Source organism: Erythrolamprus reginae, chromosome 2 (assembly GCF_031021105.1).
Source record: "Erythrolamprus reginae isolate rEryReg1 chromosome 2, rEryReg1.hap1, whole genome shotgun sequence".
NCBI classification, from domain to species: Eukaryota; Metazoa; Chordata; class Lepidosauria; order Squamata; family Dipsadidae; genus Erythrolamprus; species Erythrolamprus reginae.
Window position 1 is genome coordinate 309,400,190 of NC_091951.1, and position 23,329 is coordinate 309,423,518.

Here is a 23,329-nt window from a genome sequence, read left to right on the forward strand (position 1 = left end):
ATTTTCAAGAGAAGACTGGACTGCCATTTGTCCAAAATGGTGCAATGACTAGATGACCTACAAGGTACCTTCCAACTCTAATAGATAGATAGATGATAGATAGATAGATAGATAGATAGATAGATAGATAGATAGATAGATAGATAACTTTGGGCAATTCATAGACCATCTTAGGCATTATCTTCCTCTCTACAGAATTGAACCACTTGCATGTATAGTTTATTTGAGATCAGTTATTCAAAGTCTGTTTCCTCGTTAAAAGACCCAGTCCTTCTAGATAAAACAGAATAACAGAAGTGGAAGTTATCTTAGAACTTTTCTAATCCAACAACCTGCTCCAGCAGGAACCATATACCCTGCAGACAAATGATTGTCTAATCTCTTCTTAAAATCTTCTAGTGGTGCAGCACCCAAAACTTTTAAATTTTCTTCTTTTTTCTTCTCTTCTCCTTTCATTCTGAACTCGGTTTATCCTGAACTGGCTCACCTTCTCTGGAATGTGAATGATATTAAGATCATTGTAGAAAATGGTTTCAGGGTGAACTGTGCCATAATATTGCATAAAAACCTTAATGTAGCTGGTCTTCTCCAGTCTTATCAATATATGAAAGATATGAGAGAAAGAAGTTTAAAGCACCGAAGTGTTCGTCCAATTATAGAATTTATATCATTTGCACTTATATCAGTTTCCATTTTGAGGCAAAGAGGGCAATTTCCCTCAGTAGCTGGAGTCATTGCAGTAAGGCTTGGCTATATTAGATCTGGGTGCCCATCCTTGCTCTTTGGAAGCTGGGAGTTAACAGCAGCAACAGTAGCTGAATAAGAAAAACTACAATGATGTTATATTCTATGAAAGGAAATGACACTATTGGTGGGGCTCTTTTGGTCATAAAATAAAGCATTCCTTATTCCTTGCTGCTTATTTCTGGTTATTATCTTTTCTGCTTCAGGGTTTTTAATAATAAATTAAAATGGCTTTAAATATTACATACTGAAATGATTGAAATACTCTGGGAGAAAAAAAGATAATTCTCTTCTTTTGGCTTTTGAATAGCAGAGGAATATATTGTAAGATATATTGGATATTTTTAAGAAACTACAGTCTCCTGCAATGTTGGACTTAGAAAGCATCCTTAGTCCTGCAGGAAAATGGGATGTTATACATTATTACTACATAAGAAACAAATTGCATAAGTAAGTAAAGGCTATTCTCTTTAGGGACATACCAAAACTGGGAAATAAAATGACAGCTACTAAGAAAGAAATTGTATCTTTTCCAACAGGCTTCAAAGCAATGCAGCAAGAAGAGACTATTCTATGGCCATTACTAAGAAAGACACCCAAGCAGAAACCTGAATGCTATGGGTATTAGTAGCATGAATTCTAGGAGAAGTGAAATGGTTACTACTTTGGAAGAACTCACAAGAAGCACAAATGCATGTCTCAGAGACTCTGTATCCAAGTTATATAAATATGTTGTTGAAGATAAAATTATTAGTCAATCAATGTTACATAAATAAAATAAAACTATGAGTTCAGTACTGTTAGGAAAATTTCCAGATCTATCAGCATTTTAGATGGATTTCTAAGGGGGTGGTTTATTTACAGCAGACTTCCAAAGATGCTTATTTATTTATTTATCTATTTATTGGATTTGTATGCCGCCCCTCTCCGTAGACTTATAATGTACCATTGGAAACAGTAACTATAATTGCAAACAATATAAAATGAGATACAGCAGTACGGTCTGATATTTGCTTTTTCTAAGCTACTACATGCAGTATATACAGTCTCTCCTGAGAGGCTCATTTTGATGGCTGGTATTTTAGTGCCTGAGAAAAAAGGAAGTTTAAGTGGCATTTCTAAATAATTTACCATTTGCTGCCTTTTAGGCAACCCAACCCCCAAATTAACCACCTCAGGTGGCCCATAATCACTTTAGCTGATGGTGACAATGCTTTCATTGTGAGCCATCTCATCTTGTTTAATGGCAGGCCGGGCCCAGAGACTTTCAGTTATTGCCTTAGCATTCTCTATGTGATGCATCCATTTTCAAGTTATATTTTTGTTTGCTGCCGTAGACTCAATCTCAACCTATGGTGAGTGTAATAAAACAGATAAGAAGAGATATATAACCAGTTGTCTAATTTAATGTTCATCTACTGCAGCTAAGAAAATAGTGCTTTGACCTCAATTTTTGGTTATCTCGTTCCCTTCCAAAGTCAAACCTCCAAATCTCCCCCCCCCCCCCTGGTATTCATAAGAGAAAGTGCTGTCAAACCACTGTCTTGGTTACAAAGCTATTCTTAGCATTTTGGCTGTTTGCATTGTATCGCTGTCCAATTTTAATTATTAATGATCTCCAAATTTCCCGATGACTGCTAATGTCATATTAACACAGTTAGAATTTTTATTAAAAAACTGTAATTTAATATATATTTATATATTTGTGGTATAATGATAGGAAATGTATTTATCAGTGAAAAATTGTTTTATATTAGACAAAAACAAATTGAGATCATTCAGAATCATTATGAATAATTCAATTTGGCAAGGCTTCTGCATAACAGTCTCACAGCAGGATTGTTCATGAAGTAGCAGTTGTTGTTGTTGCCTTTCTGATGACAATGTAGTCTTTTATCTTTACATGGCACCCTAGAAGGAGGCCTATTGTAATAACTGAATGCATAATTGGAAATAAATACAATAACAGTCAGATCGGGATAGCAGAGGAAGTTCACCTAACTTGCCTCCCTCACTGGTAATGTTCACGTGTCATTGTATCTGTCGAATTAAATATTTCAGAATTGATTTGGGCATCCCCTCAGCCCACAAGGGAATGACTGCAAGCATAAAAATCTAGTCCCAAAGGTCCTTTCTAAAAAGGCAACTAAACTTTGCTTTTCCTTGAAGATATTTTATTTCTCATCCAAGATGCTTCTTCAGTTCTGACTGTCAGGAAAAGCACCTGGATGACTGATAATTTCAATAGACATAGAAATCTCATAAGTAGCAAAAAACGATTAACAGAGAATTGGATATCAACTCTAATTAGGAGAAAGGATAGAATGAATTTCTATATCTTGCTACAGGTTAAACATTTGATTCTATCATTAAGCAAAATGAATAGCTCCAAAGTTCTCTGGCATTCCTATCTTCCTGAAAGCATACATCAACAATAATGTTTTCTAATTCTCACTCTACCCTGATCTGTTTCACCAATGGTTCTTGTCAATACATTTACTTTTTACTAAATCTGCACTTGTATTTCTACTAGTTTTTTTCTAATTATTCCTATCATCCTTTTCTTCCCACTTAGGACTGTATGACCCTAACTTGTTGCTTGTATCCTAAGGTTTTTATTAATATTGATTGTTTCTTCATTGCTTATTTGACTCCTATGACAATCGTTAAGTGTTGTACCACATGATTCTTGACAAATGTATCTTTTTCTTTTATGTACGCTGAGAGCATATGCACCAAGACAAATTCCTTGTGTGTCCAATCACATTTGGCCAATAAAATTCTATTCTATTCTATTAAGGAAATCAATCATATATCTTTTGAATTTTGGGAGATATACTTGGAATACTACATCCAAAACATCATTAGAAAGTTATTGAGAAACTTGATGATGCCCAAATATAATGTGGATTCTGTTTACTACATATTAAGAATGTTGGATATATTTAATATAGACTAAAGTTTTTGTGCAATTCTAAGAAGAGAGTGGGAACCTATGGAAATAGGTGCTCTAGCATGAAACCCACACCTGACCTCACCAAATACAAGAAGACTGAAATATCCAGAATCATGACCTTATCAATTTTTTCTTAATCACATATTTTCAGTTCAATTGACAAATATATCAACAAATTAAAGAAAAACCAAAGTATGAATCTGGTACGTAGATAACTCCTTAAAGGACTGACTAGCTCACACACACAAAACCATCAACATCATTAAAGGAATAAAATCCACTAGAGAAGAAGAAAATAACAGCAAGATACTTTTCCTAAATGTCTTCATTAGTAGAGGCAGTGATGGCAAATTAGAAACACAAGCCTACCATAAAACTACCCACATCAACCAAGTGCTCCACTACTAAAGTAACAACTCAACATTCTACAAAAGAAGCTGTGTAAAACACTACAGATATTTAGATGAACGTAAACACCCTGCAGAAACATCAGAAAATGAAAACACATCAATTACACAACATTTACAAACAAGATGTATATCTCTGCAACTTCATCAAAAAATGCCTAATTAAACTCTGTATAGCACAAACAATACAAGCTATGAAAAAAAATAACACTGCCATTCATTAATAACAACTGAGAACTGAGAAACTATCAACAGATTATTACATCCACATTATATCAGCACAGCACACAAATCAACTAAAGCCCTCCAAAACATCCTAAGTAAACCAAAAGAACCAGCACCCCCTCTCCCTCCCCCAAAAGGAGTCATCTATAATATAAGAACTGCAGCAGTCACTAGTTAGGACAAACAGGCAGAACATTACCAGAGTACATCCATGAATATCAACTTGGGCGTCCTCTTCGATCCACAGCTCACATTAGAGAAACATCTTTCAGCTATGGTGAGGGGGGTGTTTGCCCAGGTTTGCCTGATGCACCAGTTGCGGTCCTATTTGGACCGGGAGTCACTGCTCACAGTCACTCATGCCCTCATCACCTCGAGGTTCAACTACTGTAATGCTCTCTACATGGGGCTACCTTATAAGAGTGTTCGGAAACTTCAGATCATTCAGAATGCAGCTACGAGAGCAATCATGGGCTTTCCCAAATATGCCCATGTTACTCCAACACTCCGCAGTCTGCATTGGTTGCCAATCAGTTTCCGATCACAATTCAAAGTGTTGGTCATTACCTATAAAACCCTTCATGGCACCAGACCAGGGTATCTACAAGACCGCCTTCTGCCGCACGAATCCCAGTGACCGGTTAGGTCCCACAGAGTTGGTCTCCTCCGTGTCCCATCAACTAAACAATGTCGTTTGGCGGGACCCAGGGGAAGAGCTCCCTCCAGAGATTAGAACTGCCCCCACCCTCCTTGCCTTTCGTAAACTCCTTAAAACCCACCTCTGCCGTCAAGCGTGGGGGAACTGAAACATCTCCCCCTGCCTATGTAGTTTTTTGTGTATGATGACTGTATGTATGTTTTTATATATTGGGGTTTCTTGTTTTTTAGACTTTTTAAAATGTATTATTATTATTTTAGATTCCAACTATTAGATTTGTTATTATATATTGTTTTTATCATTGCTGTAAGCCGCCCCGAGTCTACGGAGAGGGGCGGCATACAAATCTAATAAATAATAATAATAATAATAATAATAATAATAATAATAATAATAATAATAAGTAGAGATTATGAAAACTCCTTAATCTCAAAACACCTGGACACATTTAACCATAGTTTTAACTGCAAAACTTAACATCTTCAGCCAAGTTTAGTCCACAAATGCTAGAGAATTCCTGGAAGCCCGGTACTTAGACAAATCATCCATCAACAGATACATAGAGATAAACAATATCTACATACCATTCAAAAGAGACAATAAAAAAGCCAAAAAGGAAAAAAAAAGACCAAAATACCTCTTCACTAGCAATTAACATCCTCCTGAGCAGAGATTAACACAAAGATTAACATCTGAGCAACAATCAATAAGCAAACAATACCTAAATCAGGAAATTATGAATTCAGACACAAAAGTTTATTTATTGGTTTGTTTGTTTGTTTTGTCCAATACACAATAATAAGTTAACCATAAACAATTATCCAATTAAAGAAAACCATTCCCACAGACATTGACAGGATAACCCACTAGAATATAACCCCTCCTTATTAGCATTGATGACATTACCTAACATGGTAATTAAATATCTGCAAGGAAACAACCTCAGAGAGCACCAAAATCCCTGCATTTCAATCCTCAACTAATATGTTATCTTCTATTGAACTCATTTCTGTATATCTTGTTCTGCTAGTTTTATACATTTCCCCTTTGCTACTGTATTATAGCATTTATTTGAAAAGACAATGAACATATGTCACAAAGTAAGAATGTGTTAAAGGAAAAATAAAGCTTGATTACCACTTTGCCTGATGTATGATGTCTAAAATTCTTTGCTGTCATAATATGTATGCTACCTTGTCATCAAAACCGAAAGAAGGTCAAAACTATCTGTTATATTAATCTTCATTTTAAATAAAATGCTTAATTAAATGTTAGTACATGGTACTCACCTGTTTTGGGGTTGCCATGTAGTACCAATGGCAGTTTATAATTATAAAGATGTAATATGTCTTTAAGAGCTTTGGCTGGTTTGGCCTTAAGAGGGCGCCAGCACCGTTCCCTGTGGGGAGTGGGGAGTTTACTTTGAGATATTCTTGGCTGTGTGTGGTTTGTTATCTTTTGCTACTTTGTGTTGTATATATTTGGTGGAATTGTTAGAACAGTGATGTCAAACCACAAACCACAGGTGGCACGTGGAGCCATATCTGCTGGCACACGAGCCATTGCCCTAGCTCAGCTCCATGTGGATGTGTGTGCCAGCCAGCTGATTTTTGGCTCACACAGAGGCTCTGGGAGGGTGTTTTTTTGCTTCCAGAGAGCCTCTGGTGGGATGAGGAAGGGCATTTTGACCCTCCCCCAGCTCCAAGGAAGCCTTTGGAGCCTGGGGAGGGTGAAACACGAGCCTACTAGGCCCACCAAAAGTTGGGAAACAAGATGTTTCTGGCCTACAGAGGGCCTCTGCGGACGAGGAAAACTGTTTTCGCCCTCCCGAAGCATTGAATTATGGGTGTGGGCATGCATGATGGCAGGGACACATGCTATTTTGGCACCTGAAGAAAAAAAGGTTCGCCATCACTGGGTTAGAATATAAAACAAATAATTCCCTCAACACTGTCAGACTTTCTACTAAATCTGCACTTCTATTCTACTAGTTTTTCTCGTCATTCCTATCACCCATTTCCTCCCATGTTGACTGTATGGCTGTAACTTGTTGCTTATATCCCAAGATTTTTATTAATATTGCTTCTTCATTGCTTATTTGACCCCTATGACAATCATTAAGTGTCGTACCACATGATTCTTGACAAATGTATATTTTATTTTATGTATGCTGAGAGCATATGCACCAAGACAAATTCCTTGTGTGTCCAATCACACTTGGCCAATAAAAATTCTATTCTATTCTATTCTATTCTATTCTAAAATATAGTATTACAGATTAACTCTGCCCACAGGCTCAAGGTTGACTCAGCTTGCCATCTTCTCAAAACCAGTAAAATGAGGACCCATATTGTTGGGAACAATATGTTGACATTATAAGCAGTTCGAAGAGTGCTGCAAAGCACTATGGAGTGGTATATATATAACTTTAATATAAATCCTATTGATTTGATCACATTTATTTGAAGAAAAAAGTTTGTAGTCCTAATTTGGAATCTATTTTCAAAGTAGATCATGTTTCTATACCCCTTTAAAGCAGAAAGTCTGTAGGGATTCTCAGTCATTCGGGTCATGGTTGTCCCAAAGTTGTTCTCTCTCCCCCCCCCCCCCAAATCTTCAGGAGGTAAATGGACTTTCTTGCTTTGTTTTGTTTTTTGAGGACATTTCACTTCTCATCCAAGAAGCTTCTTCATCTCTTAGTGGGGAATGGAATGAATATTTGAAAGCAGAAAATAATGCTTTTCTGGTGGCAATTTGCCAGTTATTTTTTAAGCAATACCTTTGAGAACACATATGCTTTGTGAATATTTGCCTGAGGTAGATACAGAAGTTGTTGTTTTGTTTTTGTTTTAAAAGTATCATTTAAACATGCATTTGTTCTCCAAATAATAATTAAGATTATTTAAAATATTCCCCAATAGAACAAGATAATTAATAAACAACTCTTGCTAGGTCATTTGATAGAAGCTATAACATAGAATAGTTAGCAATTGTTGGGAGTTGGTTCTATAGGTTGTCCTCAGTAAACAACCACTTACTCAGCAATTGTTTTAACTTATGGCAGTGCCTGAACAAGTGATACTTACAATCCTTCCTTGAAATTCCAGCTGTGACCCTCCGTAACCCTTGGTCACAAAATTGCAATTTGCTACATTCCCAAGCAATTTCCCACAAGCAGTCAGTGAGGAAACCAGTAGGAAGTCAGAAGTCAGTGTCACATGAGTCATTGCTTATGATTTGCACTGTGACCAGCAGTAATTTGCTTAATAATGTAATTGGGGACTGCCAGAACTACTATCATTAAGTGATATGGTGATCATAGTTCCCTCTAAGCTGAGCAGTGAGCAATCGCTCACTTAGAAATCATCATCAACTCAGAGTTTTCCAAACCTGCCCAGAAGCTGAGAGGGAAAGAGTGAAAGGGAAGGAGAGAGAGAGGAAGAGAGGAAGAGAGAGAAACAGATAGAAAAAAGAGAGGAAGGAAAAGAGAAAGAAAAAGAATGGGAGTAAGGAAGAGAGAAAGAAAATCAAAATCTAGTTTGAAACTAGCTCAACTATTTAAGTGGCATTTTGATATTGATAGAGTTGCCCTATTATGAGCTCACTGTTATAGACACACAGTACAGTATTTTATTTTGAAATTCTCTGAGGCAAAACAGGGTGGGTTTTTTATTTGTTTGTTTGTTTGTTTGTTTATTTCTGTGCCGCCCAGTCCCAAAGGGACTGCCGCTCAGACACTATACTTTTCCGCCCACCCCAAAGAAAAATTAGAGGGAACACTGATGGTGATGTGACATTGCTCTACACTGCACTGTTTACTGATAGAAATTCCAGTTATTCCTAATTATTGTCATCAAATAAAGACAACCTATATGTTAAACAACATAATACCATACTGAAACAGTAGTCTATTCAGTTCCAGACTTGGTAGCTATGAATTACAAATGCCTCCAAAATTAACTACCTAAAACGTAGATGTTTAAGTCAAAGTTTGGGATATGAGCTTACAGAATTCATTTGGGTACTCAGCAGAAGATACCAGAAATTTAATTTAATGAGTTTGGATTTTCTGGATGAAGTTATAAAGTATATATAACTTCACAGAATTATTATGTGGATAGAAGCGTAAAAGTTCCAGGGCTGGTTCTAATATTATTTCCTTTGCATCTTTATCTTTATTCGATTTACTAAACACAAGAGCTAACGTGCTATATGGTTTCATCTGCAAACAAGTCATGTTTTGTTATCCACTATATATTACTTTATTACATGTCATCGCTTCCTCTGGTGTATACAGAAGAGGAAAAATGCAGCAGTTATCTTTGTGTTCAGGATAATGCTCTGTAATTTTAGGCAGACTCTTGTGTCTTGCCTATTACTTTTTTATACTTTTTTTTTTTACAGCCAGCTATCGATGTACTGATATACTTCATTCTTGGAATGCAGAAAATATATAGAGATTGCTGCTGTTTTTGTTATGAAATGTTTCATTTTGGGAAACTGTTTAGTTTAAAACCAATAAAAATAAATACAAATAGGATCCTTTGGGGCAAGAGCAGTCATATCATTCCAGTCTGTGCACAGTCTCTGAAACTCCATATTCAAATTTCTTTGCTGTATCAGTGAGATGGGAGGCATAGAAATTTAATAAAAAAATAAATAGAATTTCTGTTTGTTTGTTTTTAGATATTTGAGTTCTGGAAAATATGGGATAGGTATATATGGAATGCAAAAATCAAGATGTTGATTCTGTAATCTGAAATTCCAGTATAGAACTTATAAAATTGATTTGGAGAGTTTATGACTGTTCAGAAAGAAGGTTTTTTTTCAAGATAGATGGATAAATTTATTAGAATAATATACAATTTTTCATTCAAGATATTGCTACATACAGGGCAGTACACATAGTATTCTGTTATTACTATTTTGAAACAAGTAAGGTCTGGCCAAATAAAGGGACAATAAAATACAGATAGTTATCAAGTCTGTGGAGAGGGGCGGCATACAAATCCAATAAATAATAATAATAATAATAATAATAATAATAATAATAATAATAATAATAATAATTTATTAGATTTGTATGCCGCTCCTCTCTGAAGACTTGGGGTGGAATTTAGGACTGGAATTTTGGTTGCTAAGTGATGCAGTTGTTATGCAAGTCATCAAATGATTGGATCTAATTTTATAATAATTTTTATTGTAATTATTAACTGAATCTGGCTTCCATCATTTTCAGCAACTGGCTTTGCAAGTTTCAAGTAGCACTCATGTGATCACAAGATACTGTAATCAAATTGTGATCATATGACTATGAAGGTGATGAGATGATCATCAGTTCAAAGGCAGGTTTTTTTTCCTTTAGTGTCATCACACTTTTAAACTATTATTAATCAAATGAGACGATAAAGGGCTACTGTAACTGGACTAAGGGTGGTTAGATTCCATAAAAATGCAATCCTTATGCTCTGCAATTGGAGAACAGTATGGGAAAAAGGACCAAAAGTCTTTTTTATTAGACATCACTGTTTTGTTTTATTTTGTTTATTTGTTTGTTTATTTATTTATTCAATTTCTATGCCGCCTTTCTCAGATGACTCAGGCTGGCATCTACTTTAAAAGTAGATTCAATATATCTATTTTAGAATGATACATTCAGACTTTTTGGAGATTCTACATCTATGAGCAACACTAAAATATATTAAATATTTAAAGATAGAAAAGTTAATTAGATATTTTTTAAACGATACAGATCATAAAATGTACTGGTATGAGGAGAATATGTATAAGTGGGCCAAAATAGAATTTATGGATGAAGTTAATCAGTCCTAATGTAAAAGGGTAGTGAGACTTTAAAAAAATGTAATTTTAGGATATTTAAAATCATTAAGGGCAGATATTGCTTATCTGCAGGAGATTCATTTAATGAAACATTTCTATTGAGATTTATCATTAATAAATCTCAATAGAAATGTTCCATTAAATGAATCTCCTGTAGATAAGCAATATCTGCCCTTAATAAATCTCTATTAATGAAGGATTGGATGGGGCAGGTTTACACGTAGTCACACACTGTTTGACAAAATGAATGTGGCCATTTTGGTTCAAAAGGATTCCCAATCAACATATAACAGATTATTACTGATATAAATGGCCATTATTTAATTTTATGTGCTAAAATAGCAGAGACTATAATAGTTGTAGCTAAATTTTATAGACATAATTTAGATTATGTTATATGAAATGTCTTCAATGTTTGAATTAGTACAGGTATTTAACTTTAAGTCAAGGAGTTCTCTTTCTTTGGTGTGTTAAATGAATAAAACATAGAGTGAATTTGTATGGGCAGCTTATCTGAAGTGCTATCAATCAGATTGTGTGTGTGTGTGTGTGTGTGTGTGTGTTTACATTAACTGACTACAAAGAATCATTTCAATTGTAAATTTCCATGAAAAAGCAAATTCATATTTATTTTATTAAATAAAAGCCCCATAGTTGACTTTTTTTATGAATTTGCTTTTCATGCAAATTTACAATTGAAATGATTCTCTGTAGTCAGTTAATGTAAACACACACACACACACACACAATTTGATTGATAGCACTTCAGATAAGCTGTCCATACAAATTCACTCTATGTTTTATTCATTTAACACACCAAAGAAAGAGAACTCCTTGACTTCTAGACTTTCATGTGATAACATTATTCTATAAAAGTAGTTCCATATACTACCTTGGAGTCAGGAGATAACTACTCTATAAAAAATATGCCAACATGCGACTCATACTCATATTTTCTGATAACATTGTATGGCACTAACACTATTAATGGTGCAAAAATGTTTAAATGAACTTTATTAAAAAGTTGTTTAAGAAGAATTAACTTATATTTCCATTAATTGATCTTGTAAAATCATTGGTTAATAAGTCAGTTGTAGAATATTCTTGGATAAAAATTAAAAGATAGGCGTACCAACTGTAATCAGTCACTTGCTTGTTATGGTCCGGGGAACTATATCACATGATTCTACTTGATTATTTCTCTTAAACATTCTGAACATTTCTTTTTGTTGTACATAGTAATAAGGAATTGGGCATAAAATAGCTAAAGGGTAAGTTAGTTTTTCCATTCCAGGTTACAAATGCTGTTACCATATTATTTTGTTCAACTATTTATAAAATAAAAGATAATTAAGACCTCTGTGTTAAACGAAGAATAAGTAATTGTTATTTTATTCTTGCTATGTATTTATAACTTGTCATTTTAAATATGCATATATAAATAGCAGATGCTTTTAATTTCAAATGTATTCCAAGTATAAGAGAAGAAATGGAAGACAGATTCAGCCTCTCCGCTTTATTGTTTGTCATTCTATCTAAAAGGTTGTTTTACTGAAAGCCACCAAAAGGGCTTTGGGCATGAAGGATCTCCCATAAATGACATATATTCCTAGAATCATTTATAAATCTTATTTCAATAAAACAATAAATTCAGCCATAGGCCAATAATTCCATTCCATTAATGTTAAAACACTGATTGGGTTAAACTGAAGCAATTTTTATAACAGAATTAGGATTCAGAGAGTAAAAGAATAAGATGCGTACGAAAGCAAACAATAGAAGTGAAAGTCCAATTCTATTTTCAGCTTCTCTGCCTGAGATACTAAAAATCAGATCTTTTACCTATTTCAAGGGCAATGCATGGTTATCAAAAGTATTGTTCTGAATTTATATTTGTTTTATTCAATCATTTGCTATTAAGTTAACATAATATAAACACTTTTTATACTGGACATTTGAAAGACATAATATAATATTATGGGACGGTAAGGTACACTAGGATTTACTTATATGTATAAACTTTACTGCTTCTGACAGAAAGGAATACTTGTCTCAAAATTCAAGTTCAGAATAATATGAAAAAAGGTTTTTCTGCATTGTGGCATTCTTAACTATATCTACATCACATAGATTAAAACAATAAGGGCAGAAGAATTTAGACATGGACTAAATACTTGTAACTAAGCTTTTCAGCTATCACTAGAATAAACATAAATACCAGGGATTTGAGAACTCGGGGGAGAAGTTTGTGTTGTTTGGGCCCTGATGGTAAAGTTACTCTGAGTTTTACAGTGGAAGGGACATTGGATCAAACACTTCTACTTTGTGATACCAGAGGGAAGTTCTTATCATAGAGCTTTCAAATCCAGTGTTTGTATTATCACTAGAATTATGTCATGCTTTCTGCTGAAAGCTATAAGCCTGTCTTCATAGAATGTAAAGAATAAAAATTGAAAGAATGATTCTTTCTTATTGTAACTGCTTTTAAATTAAGTATTTTCCATTATAAGTGACTTATACTGCAGCTATACTTTTGATATTGCTAAAAATACAAGAATATATGGCATGGGCATAGGAACAACATTTATATTTGGATTTAAATCTGTCTATGGATTCATCTGAGGCATGCTTTTAAAAAAAAAATAATCCTGGAATTATGGATAATTGTGGTTGTTAAGGAAAAGCTTTAGGAGAGAATTTGTCATCACAAGACCAGACTGCTAGTTTTAAAAGAATTATTTGTCCCAGACTAATTTTTATTTCACTTGTAATGATATGAAAGCAATCTTCTTACTAGGTCTTCTGCTGCCTTGGTGATGTAGCTTATGTAATTTTAAACCACTTCAATAGAGCAATGTTATAATGAGGTCATCAGCAGTCAGGATTCTAAATCACATCTCTTGCACTGCTTGCAACACAAAGCACTTCACAGAATAATTCAGTCACTATAGTCTAATCACATATGCCAAGTGGGAAAAAGAACAGAGAAAAGGAATCAGGGGGATGTGGGAGAAGGGGAGTTCAATGTACCCTTTAGCAAAAACTGAAAGCATTTACACTTTAATATTCAAGACATGCATAGGAAAAATACTCCCAGTTGAGAACGAGCAGTACTAAAGTACAAGAAATATTTGCCTTTTCATTATGATACAACAGAGAATCAAATGAACTTCCCCAATGTGGGAAAGGTAGAATAATAAGCAATAGCAGAATAATAGCGTGTGGCACAATGAGCTCACTAATAGTATGCTGTTGGCTTCAGCCAGGAGGTGTGGAAATAAACCATATAACAATGCATGCAGAATTGGAAAGGAGTAAGGGAAGAATAATAGAACAGACCTCCTGAGTAGCAGCTTCTAAGCACTATTAATGAAGTACAGCAGATGTTGGTTGTAGAATTCATAGACAAGTTCGTTTCTCACTCACTTGTTTCTTTGCTTTGATCTCCAATTTTCCTCTGCAACTATCAGAAACACACATTTATATATAGAAAGACAGTGGTTAGCCTTGAAGATTATAGTACACTTTGAGCAAACAACTATTTCTAATGTCTCTGTTTTAATTTTATTCATTGAATTAATTAATAACTCAAGTATTTAATAATTAATCAACTAATTAATAATTAATAACTTGATTGATTTATTGATTGATTGATTGATTGATTGATTGATAATCAGCATATTGAACTACGTTATGGAATAAGAATGGCCAAGATATTCTTGCCTAAAATAAAATAACACTTTAAAAAGGGACATATAGAAGCCACTAGTACTAGTAATTTATTTCCACAATAGTGAGGGGCAAGTCCTTCATTACACCAGAGTTAACAGAGTGGTTAGTTGGCCCAGGACTGTTCAAGAACAACAGACAAGAAGCAGTAATACTGCTACTTTCCCAGTATTTGCCATTTGAGGTTGAATAATAATAATTTAATAATAATAATTTATTAGATTTGTATGCCACCCCCTCCGGAGACTCGGAGCGGCTCATGTCTCACTTTGATGAAAAGATAACTTCTGAACAGATCAGTTCTATAGCAATTTTACTTCATTTCAATTTCATTAAAATCTTCGTGTATATGTTGGCAGAACTCCATACCAAATGGCTCTTGACATAACGATGCACAAATTTTATTAATGTGACAAGTATTAGAAAAACTTGGTACTGCTTTACTAAAAACAGCAATATTCAAGTCAACATTACAAAGGCATATACTATTAACAACATTAAGTTATAAAAGTAAAAAGGTAAGGTTAGAAGGGTTTTTTACAAATTCTTAACACAAATGAACAGCCGGCAGATTAAACAGCCAGCTGAGATTGCGATGGGGCCAGCCGGGTATGTGACTTCGGCACTGCTACTGGCATGGGAGAGATCATGCGATATAACGCATGATATCCCCCATTATGTCTGCAACCATCTGAGGCTTTGGCAGATGGCCTGGTTGCTTGCCCTGTATCTAGGGCGGTGCGGCGAGGCTCACTTTTCTGCCTGGGTCCCAGTTGCCTCAGCAACTGGCCGGGGCCATTTTGACAGCTGTGGGCACCCACCCGCCTTCCTCTATTTCACAGTGTGCTTCTAAGGGGCGCCTTCAGGGGCCAAGTAGGAATTGTTTATGGTTTCAACCTTTATTGTAGCCGTTTTTTCATTTACTTCACACTGGAGGATTGACAGGTTAAGGGGTGCAGCACACATTAGTTTCAATCTGATTACAATTGTCTTATCCCTTTGGTCACTGGGGTTGGCAGGTAAGGGGCGTAAAGGGCAGCAGCGCATTCTCCTTTAGGGCATCTTTTGGAAGGTGATGGGCTGCCCTTCGCCAGGAACTCCGGGCGGGAACCTGCCTGAGCAAATGGAGGGGGATACCCTTGGGACTCACCTAACCCTATTCTCAGATGGGGATTGGACGGTGAGCCCCTCCTACATGTTTTGTGGGCATGACCTAGAACATGATGATGGATTTGAACTCTCACCTTGATCGGCAAGGAGCTACGCCCATAGTTGCCCAGGAAGATTTACCATCAGGAATTTCCGCCCCATTTTTATGATTGGCCTCTGCAGGTCCTGATTATTTGTTAATAATCAGTTAATTTAATATGTTAATTAATAAAGTTACCTGTTTCTTCCAGCTCTTTGTGTCCGCATTCTCATTCTGCCTCCGGCACAAAACGATTTGATGAAAATTTGTTTCATGGCCATTATTTGCAATCAAATGCTATTTGGAAAATGAAAAAAGTACCCAAGATGCATATCTTCATGAAACTGTCCCATGTTCTCTGCCTCTGGATGGTGGAGAGAATGAAAAAGAAAAGGATATTCTGGTACTTAATAAAGAAATGGGATTTAGCAACAATACTATTTTTTTCCTGCCTGCACTGGTATGACTATGTGGGGTAGAATGAGAATGGAAGTACACATCTGGATGCAGACTTTATCTATGTGGCTTGTAACAAATCCATCTGTTATATGGTTTTTCCTGTAAGACACATTATCTTTCCTCTAGGGGCAGCTGTGAAATACTTCTAGCTATCTTACACTGCAATTTTGCAAGCAATAGATTGGGAGCAGACACTTTATGAATGTTTAATAGTGGTAAAAATAAAATTGCTTTCTGGAAAGGAGATGTAGGTATCAGTCTGGATTGAGCCAAAAGCTACAAAGCAAAAAACCATGGGACAGATGAAATATTAAAAGGTGAGTATAATGAAAGCCTAAACCAGAGTGAAGGATTACAAAGCAAACCAGAAATCAAGTCCCAGAACAAATTAGTTTATGTATAAACAAGAAGGCAGAAATTTGGAACAAGGCAGTAGTGCTGGAGAACAAGCAAGTGTGGAAGAAATCACAGTTCAGAAAGATCTAGAATAGGAGTCAAACTGGCAGCCCATGGGTTGGATGTGTCACATGCAGGCCACGCCCACCCCAGCTCTAGGAAGGGGAAAAAAATCACAAAAGGTCACGTAATGGCAATATGGAACCACAAGTGATTTAAAGGTACAAATATGAAGACTATTGTTAAGGAGGAAAGCAGCTGGGGACTTAAATTATGGTAATATTTCACACAAAAGTATTAAATTGTGCCCTGAGAATATTTCATTCAAAGCTTTTATATTGTGGGATGCGATGTATACATCATAATCTATACTTGGAGCCAACAGTTACTGATTTCAGCAGACAGTTATTCAATATTCTACTGAAAAAGAAATTTAAAACCATTTTGGTTTATTCCATACTAGAATATCAGTGAAAAAAATGTTTTTCAAGTTGTGCTCAGGTTCTGGTCATTCAGATTAGCACTGAGCAATGTTGTCTGACATCTTAATAGAGGGAATCAGATTATTTCTAAACTCCAAATAGTTTTATGCTGATCACAAATGCAAAACCTATGTGAGTGATGTGGAAGCTCATTTGTGAATAATTTTCATTCTAACATGGTAACATTTGAATGAGTCCTGACTTTGTCTGACATGCACAAAAATAAGTTTAGAAATAAAGCAATTATAAAGCAAAATTGGTAATAAAAGTTACGGATAGTTTAAATCTAAAGATAATCATAAGCCTTCATAGCTTTTTAAAAAGCTGCTTTGCTTCAATTTTCTTTTAGTTTCAAAAAAATAAAACTATAAGAGGACATAAATTTTAGTACTTGTTTAACAATTCTAAAACTGTAATAATATTCCATGCACAGCTTCTATTGCTATTTTGGCAAATTAAGCATTACATTCTGATTGACTTTGACAGACAGGTGACTCTTTTCTGAGATTAAAAAATTGTTGCAGTTATAACAACCATATTATTATCCATTACTATTCACAAGGTCATTCTACTGAGTGCATGTCTTGCATGATAAAAGTCTGGGGTTCATTTCCCAGGATACTCAGTATAAAGTTGGTAGCAGCATTATAATAATTGGTTGGCTAAATTACTGTGCTTGATACTATGTAAGGCATTTTGATATATTAGTCCAACAGACACAATCCTTCATCTTTTCTTTTATGAATAAGAATTGCATTGTCACCATAACAATAACAGTAGCAGTCTTAGTCGCAGCTTAGTCAGAGGACAAAAAGAAGCTATTGTCCTTCAGACTTCCCATTGTAAGTTGTAAAGTTGATACTTTAGGTTCCAATCCATTTCTACACACTTTTATTATGCCCCTGCAAATGGCATTTACTCCTGAGTAAATATTAACAGGGTGGACTCAACAGTCTATTTCCTTTTTAAAGTCAGTATTTCTTGAAATCAGTAAGAAAAAAAATGAGCTTTATCTGAATATATGTGATTATTTGTATATTCTCCTTGGTCATGTTTTTTTTTTCTGATCCAGAAAGCAAACTGGCCTTTTAAAGCTGTGTTTAAAAACATGTCTGCCATTTAAAACACTCAACTGAATGTGTAAAATTGATGTTTTAAATCACAGCATATGTGAAATCTTAATTTCCGTATACCAAAATGAAAAAGTTAAACTTAATAGCTACTTCTTACTCTAAGTGCTGGAAATTCACCAGGCTTATAATAAAGGGACAACTATTAAAGATAATTTAACTCCAATTTGATCTGAAGGGAGTTCCCAACTGTTATAATTTCCTTCTGCACACTTTATCCCTTTGGCTACAACTTCTTTTTTCTGAAATGAATTGAAAAAGCATTTCACGGAAAGACATCGCTATTCTTCCCCAGATGTTCAGCCTATGTTAAAAAGTTGCCTCCTTTGTGCTGCTGCAGATATTTCAAAGGATCTCTATTAGCACTATTAAACGTCCTTTAAAAGGTGTGATGCAGCAGGGTGACCATTTATGAAGAAAAATGTCTCTGCTAGACAGGAAAAGAAAAACCATCCTATCGCCCAATGTGACAACTCCAGCTTGTTATTACTTTCTTTTTAAAAGCATCCCTTCATGGTGACTTTTACAAAAGTGTACTTTTATAAAAGTTGATTGTACTACCAGGTTGAGGTTTTGAAAAGTTCTGAGGGGAAAAAAAGAATGCATTTTCCTTTTCTCAGAAGTACTAGCTGGGATAGTGGGGGGGGGAGAGCTACCCTCCCAGAGGTGGAGAAAATGGAATGAATATGAAATAGATAGATGCATTAAATAAGACTTTGGAATTATGGATGTGGGTCAGAGGTGGGTTTCATTTACCTTTGCCACCAGTTTGCATCGCAGTGTTTCATAAGTGTGCATACCAACTTGTATCCATGGACAGCACCCCCCGAATTGGATCCATGATGCAATCTTTGCATCCCCAGCGGGTCATTCATGGCACTGGACCAGATTATCTCAGGTACCGCCTTCTGCTACACGAATCCCAGTGACCAGTTAGGTCCCACAGAGTGGGTCTTCTCCGGGTTCCGTCAACTAAACAATGTCGCTTGGCGGGACCCAGGGGAAGAACTTCTCTGTGGTGGCCCCAGCCCTCTGGAATCAACTCAATCCAGAGATTATAATTGCCCCCACCCTCCTTGCCTTTCGTAAGCTTCTTAAAAGCCACCTCTGTCATCAGGCATGGGGGAACTGAGATACTCTTTCCCCCTAGGCAATTTACAATTTTATGCATGGTATGTCTGTATGTATGTTTGGTTTTATAATAAGGGTTTTTAAGTATTTTAATATTGGATTGTTATATGCTGTTTTTATTACTGTTGTTAGCCGCCCCGTGTCTACAGAGAGGGGCGGCATATAAATCCAATAAATAAATAAATAAATTAACAGTTCAGGTGATTGGTTCTGAACCGAGAGAAACTCAGATAATTTAACCCATGCTTATTTATCCCATTACCAGAATATTTTATCCACTTTAGCTTGTATCCATATTCGGTTTTGTCTTGTACTATTCCCAATGTATTAATATGAAAAAAAAAATAAGTGTCAAGTGAAGAAACACTTGCCTAAATGTTACCAAGTAGCAAAACAATTATTATTTATAAATAAATAATAAATACAGTTTACCGGTATTTCTTTTCATTGTGATGGCTTCACCAGACACCAGCTCAGATTAAGAGAAAATACTGTCTCCGAGGACTTTGGAGGTGGGTGTGGAATTGCTCCAAGAAGCTGTTGTGGGCTCCAAGTCAGGAGTGGAAAGTTCAGATTCAGTAAATAGTCACAAGAAGGGCAATTGGATGAGCCATTAGCTGAGGAGGTAAAGGAGACATCCAGCTGCAACTAGAGAGAACAGAGACTCCAGGGGAAGAATGAAGGGTAGGGGGTGAAGGTACACCACTGCAGCTGGCCAGCAGGGATGAGGAGGAATCGTCTCCTTCACCTCATCCACAAATGCGCAGGGCTGAGAGGAAGCAGGCACAATGGGAACAAGTAGTCCACACTTACCAATTATTTGTTCAACCATCATTTAAAGATAAGACAGAGCTGAATAAGAAGATTTACGATGGGTCCTACAAACTGTAGTAGTTGAGATATTTTCACAGTAACTGAATTTAAACATGCCTGGGATAAACATATATCCATCCTAAGATAAAATACAAAAAGTAGTATAAGGGCAGACTAGATGGATCATGAGGTCTTTTTCTGCCATCAGTCTTCTATGTTTCTTAAAGTACTCAGTTCAACTCATCCACAAAGACCATTTTTATATTGTATATCTTTCTTCCAACAGTTATTATCTACTTAAAATGCTCAATTGTAATTGAAATATTTTTCTTTTTTCTGGGTGAAGGATATCATAAATCTGCCCAGCTTATCTCATAGTCATAAATGCAGTTGGTGTTTCAAGCACATATAATTGCCAGGAAGGCAATCTCCAAAAGGAACAGCTGACAGAAGAAAATAACTAAGACAAATTCCAAGGAAGAAGAAATTTATTAACCTGTGCTATGTTGATGATGCTACCTGATAGTAAAAAAAATGCAAAAATACCAACAACCCCCCCCCACAAACCCAACTACAAATCATAGTCAAAGAACACAATGAAAAAATAGGGCTAAAATTAAATGCAAATAAGATCAAACTAATTATAAGTGATATAGCAATCTGCCTTAGAATGGACAATGAAGAGTTTGAAGTATTGGATAGTTTGCCTTTAAAAAAAAGGAACCACCCCTGCGAGGTCTTGCATTAAGCACTCTATCATGTATTGGAAACATTCTGGAGTAATGCTTACTCCAAATTGTAGGTGGTTCCACTTGAAAGCCTCCCAGTTGGTTATTATTGTCTGTGCTTCTGTGGTGGCTGTGTCCACCGGCAATTGCTGATAGACTTGGGCCAAATCCAATTTGGTAAAAATGTTGCCATTGCCTAAGGAATGCTGCAGATATTCTACCACTGGCACCAGGTATGGGTTTTGTTGCAGTGCCTTATTGATGGTACATTTGTAATCAGTGCACGTGCAAAGAGATCCATCTGGCTTCATGGGAAATACAACAGGGGTATCCCAAGTGACCTGGTCAACTGTTACTAGAACCCCTTGGGCAAGGAGTTTGTCCAATTGTTTTCCCACCTTAGGGCGCAGAGCCAAAGGGACTTGGTGGGGCTGCTGCGGTCTAGGTTAAATGAAATGGGTTTGCCTGTATATTTACCTAGACTCTCATCAAAGATGCCCTGGAAGTAGTTGGTCCAATTTGTTGCTTTAATTTGGTTCAGGCTGGTGATGCCAATTGCCGGTGGCTTGAGTGGAGTGGCTTCAGCCACTCTACTCAAGCCACTCCCCCGAGAAAGGTTACGGGGTAGTCTTCCTCGAGAAAGGTTAGGTGTAGCTTGCCCTTGAAGTCTTTGAAGTGAATCTGTACCTCAGTTTGACCTAAGACTTGAGTGGAGTTTCCTTGGAAGTCACTGAGTCATATTGAGTAAGGCTTGAGTAGTTTCAGGATGAATACTTTTCTGGGTGTCCCAGGACATTGTTGTGAACATAGACTCTGTATCCAGTTCTATTCTGCATGATCTGCCCTCAATAGTAATGGTAACATGGAAATCATCTCCTTCCCCCGTGTCTTAGTGTCCCATGGTTGTGTGGAATGTTCATCTATTGTCCTGGTATTGATAATCTCTGCATCTATTTTTTTTTGTCCCAGGGTCCATTCTGTCCTTGCCTTCCCAATTCAATGGATGGTTTGGGTGGGAATTGGACCGATAGATATGGAGATGGCTGGGTAGCACTGCAGGCTTGTATGATGTTTTAAATTGCTTCTTTACAATAGCAAACCATTCTGGCATTGACCCCTAAGCAACCCGAGCAATGGGCTTCCTTGTTCTCAAAGTCTCTGGGGCTTACTCTCTTTTCTGGATGGACGCAGTACACTGATTTCTCCTCCTTTGATTCCTATCATGTTTGGGAATTTTGGTCATCCCCAAGGGTGCGGTGGATTGCGCTGGCCCATCAGATGTCGGCTGCTGAGTTGTCCAAAGACTCAGTGGCTCTGGCTTTGTCCACATCATCCTTGAACGTTTCCCCTTTTTTGATCAGCAACTTCTTTTGGAAATTAAGATCTTTCATTCCTAGAATTTATCCGAATTGATAAATTCACACTTTGTTGTGATTTCCTGGAGTTTGGCCACAATGTTATTGATCGTTTCACTGTCCCATTGATGGCAATGATAAAATTTGTTGTGGCTGATCATCGGAGGTTATGTGGGAGAGTCCTTGAGAGTCATCTGTCCTTGAGAGTCATCTGTAAGGTTCCCATGAGATGGACTCAATGTCTATAGGAACCACCAGTGTCTGAGCCATTTTGTAGATTTTTTGGGCCACAGTAGGTTAGGAAGAGAACCCTCTTCCTGTTGTCTAACATATCCTGGAAATTGTTGGCTTTCAGGAATGTGCGAAAATGGCTCATATATGGGGCTCATTTTTCGGTCTTTGGGTCGAATATTGCTGGAGCGGGACAGTGTTGAATAGACATCCTCAAGTTTGGCTAGAGCAGGTTAGTGCTTGCTTCTAAGATGACCATGGATGCCACAAGGGGCCTTTGTCCAGTTATCCTTCTTCAATCACCTTTGTCACCAATGTTAGATTAGCGTGTAAAATTATGAGCAAAACATACAAACAGTTCAGTACCTTTATTCTCCTAACTGATTGCAATATTATTATTATTATTATTATTATTATTATTATTATTATTTATTGGATTTGTATGCTGCCCTCTCCGCAACCCAGCCAGCCACTGACAGCAATTTATTTCTCCTGTCGCTAGATTAGCCCATCAGTGGTGGCCATGCAAATCTTGGCTACGTACATCTGTACATAAGACTCATCTTCATATTGACTTGCCTGCAGTGCATCCAGTTCACCTGCCTGCCCCATGTGCCTCTGCCTCCATCTGCATCTTGGATAGGGAATCCACTCCTCTATACCGTGCAGGCTGCAGAGCCTCAGAGTGAACCAACCAATGGACTGGCAGGCTATTGTCTTGCTTTGGTCCCTGCACTCTTGTTTCCTCTTGTGCACGGGCTGGGATGGCAAAGCACTCAGCCAGGGCGATCTTCCTGAAATCATGTTTTGCCCAAAATAAGTCCCAGTGTTTATTTTGAAGCCCCGCAAAATATA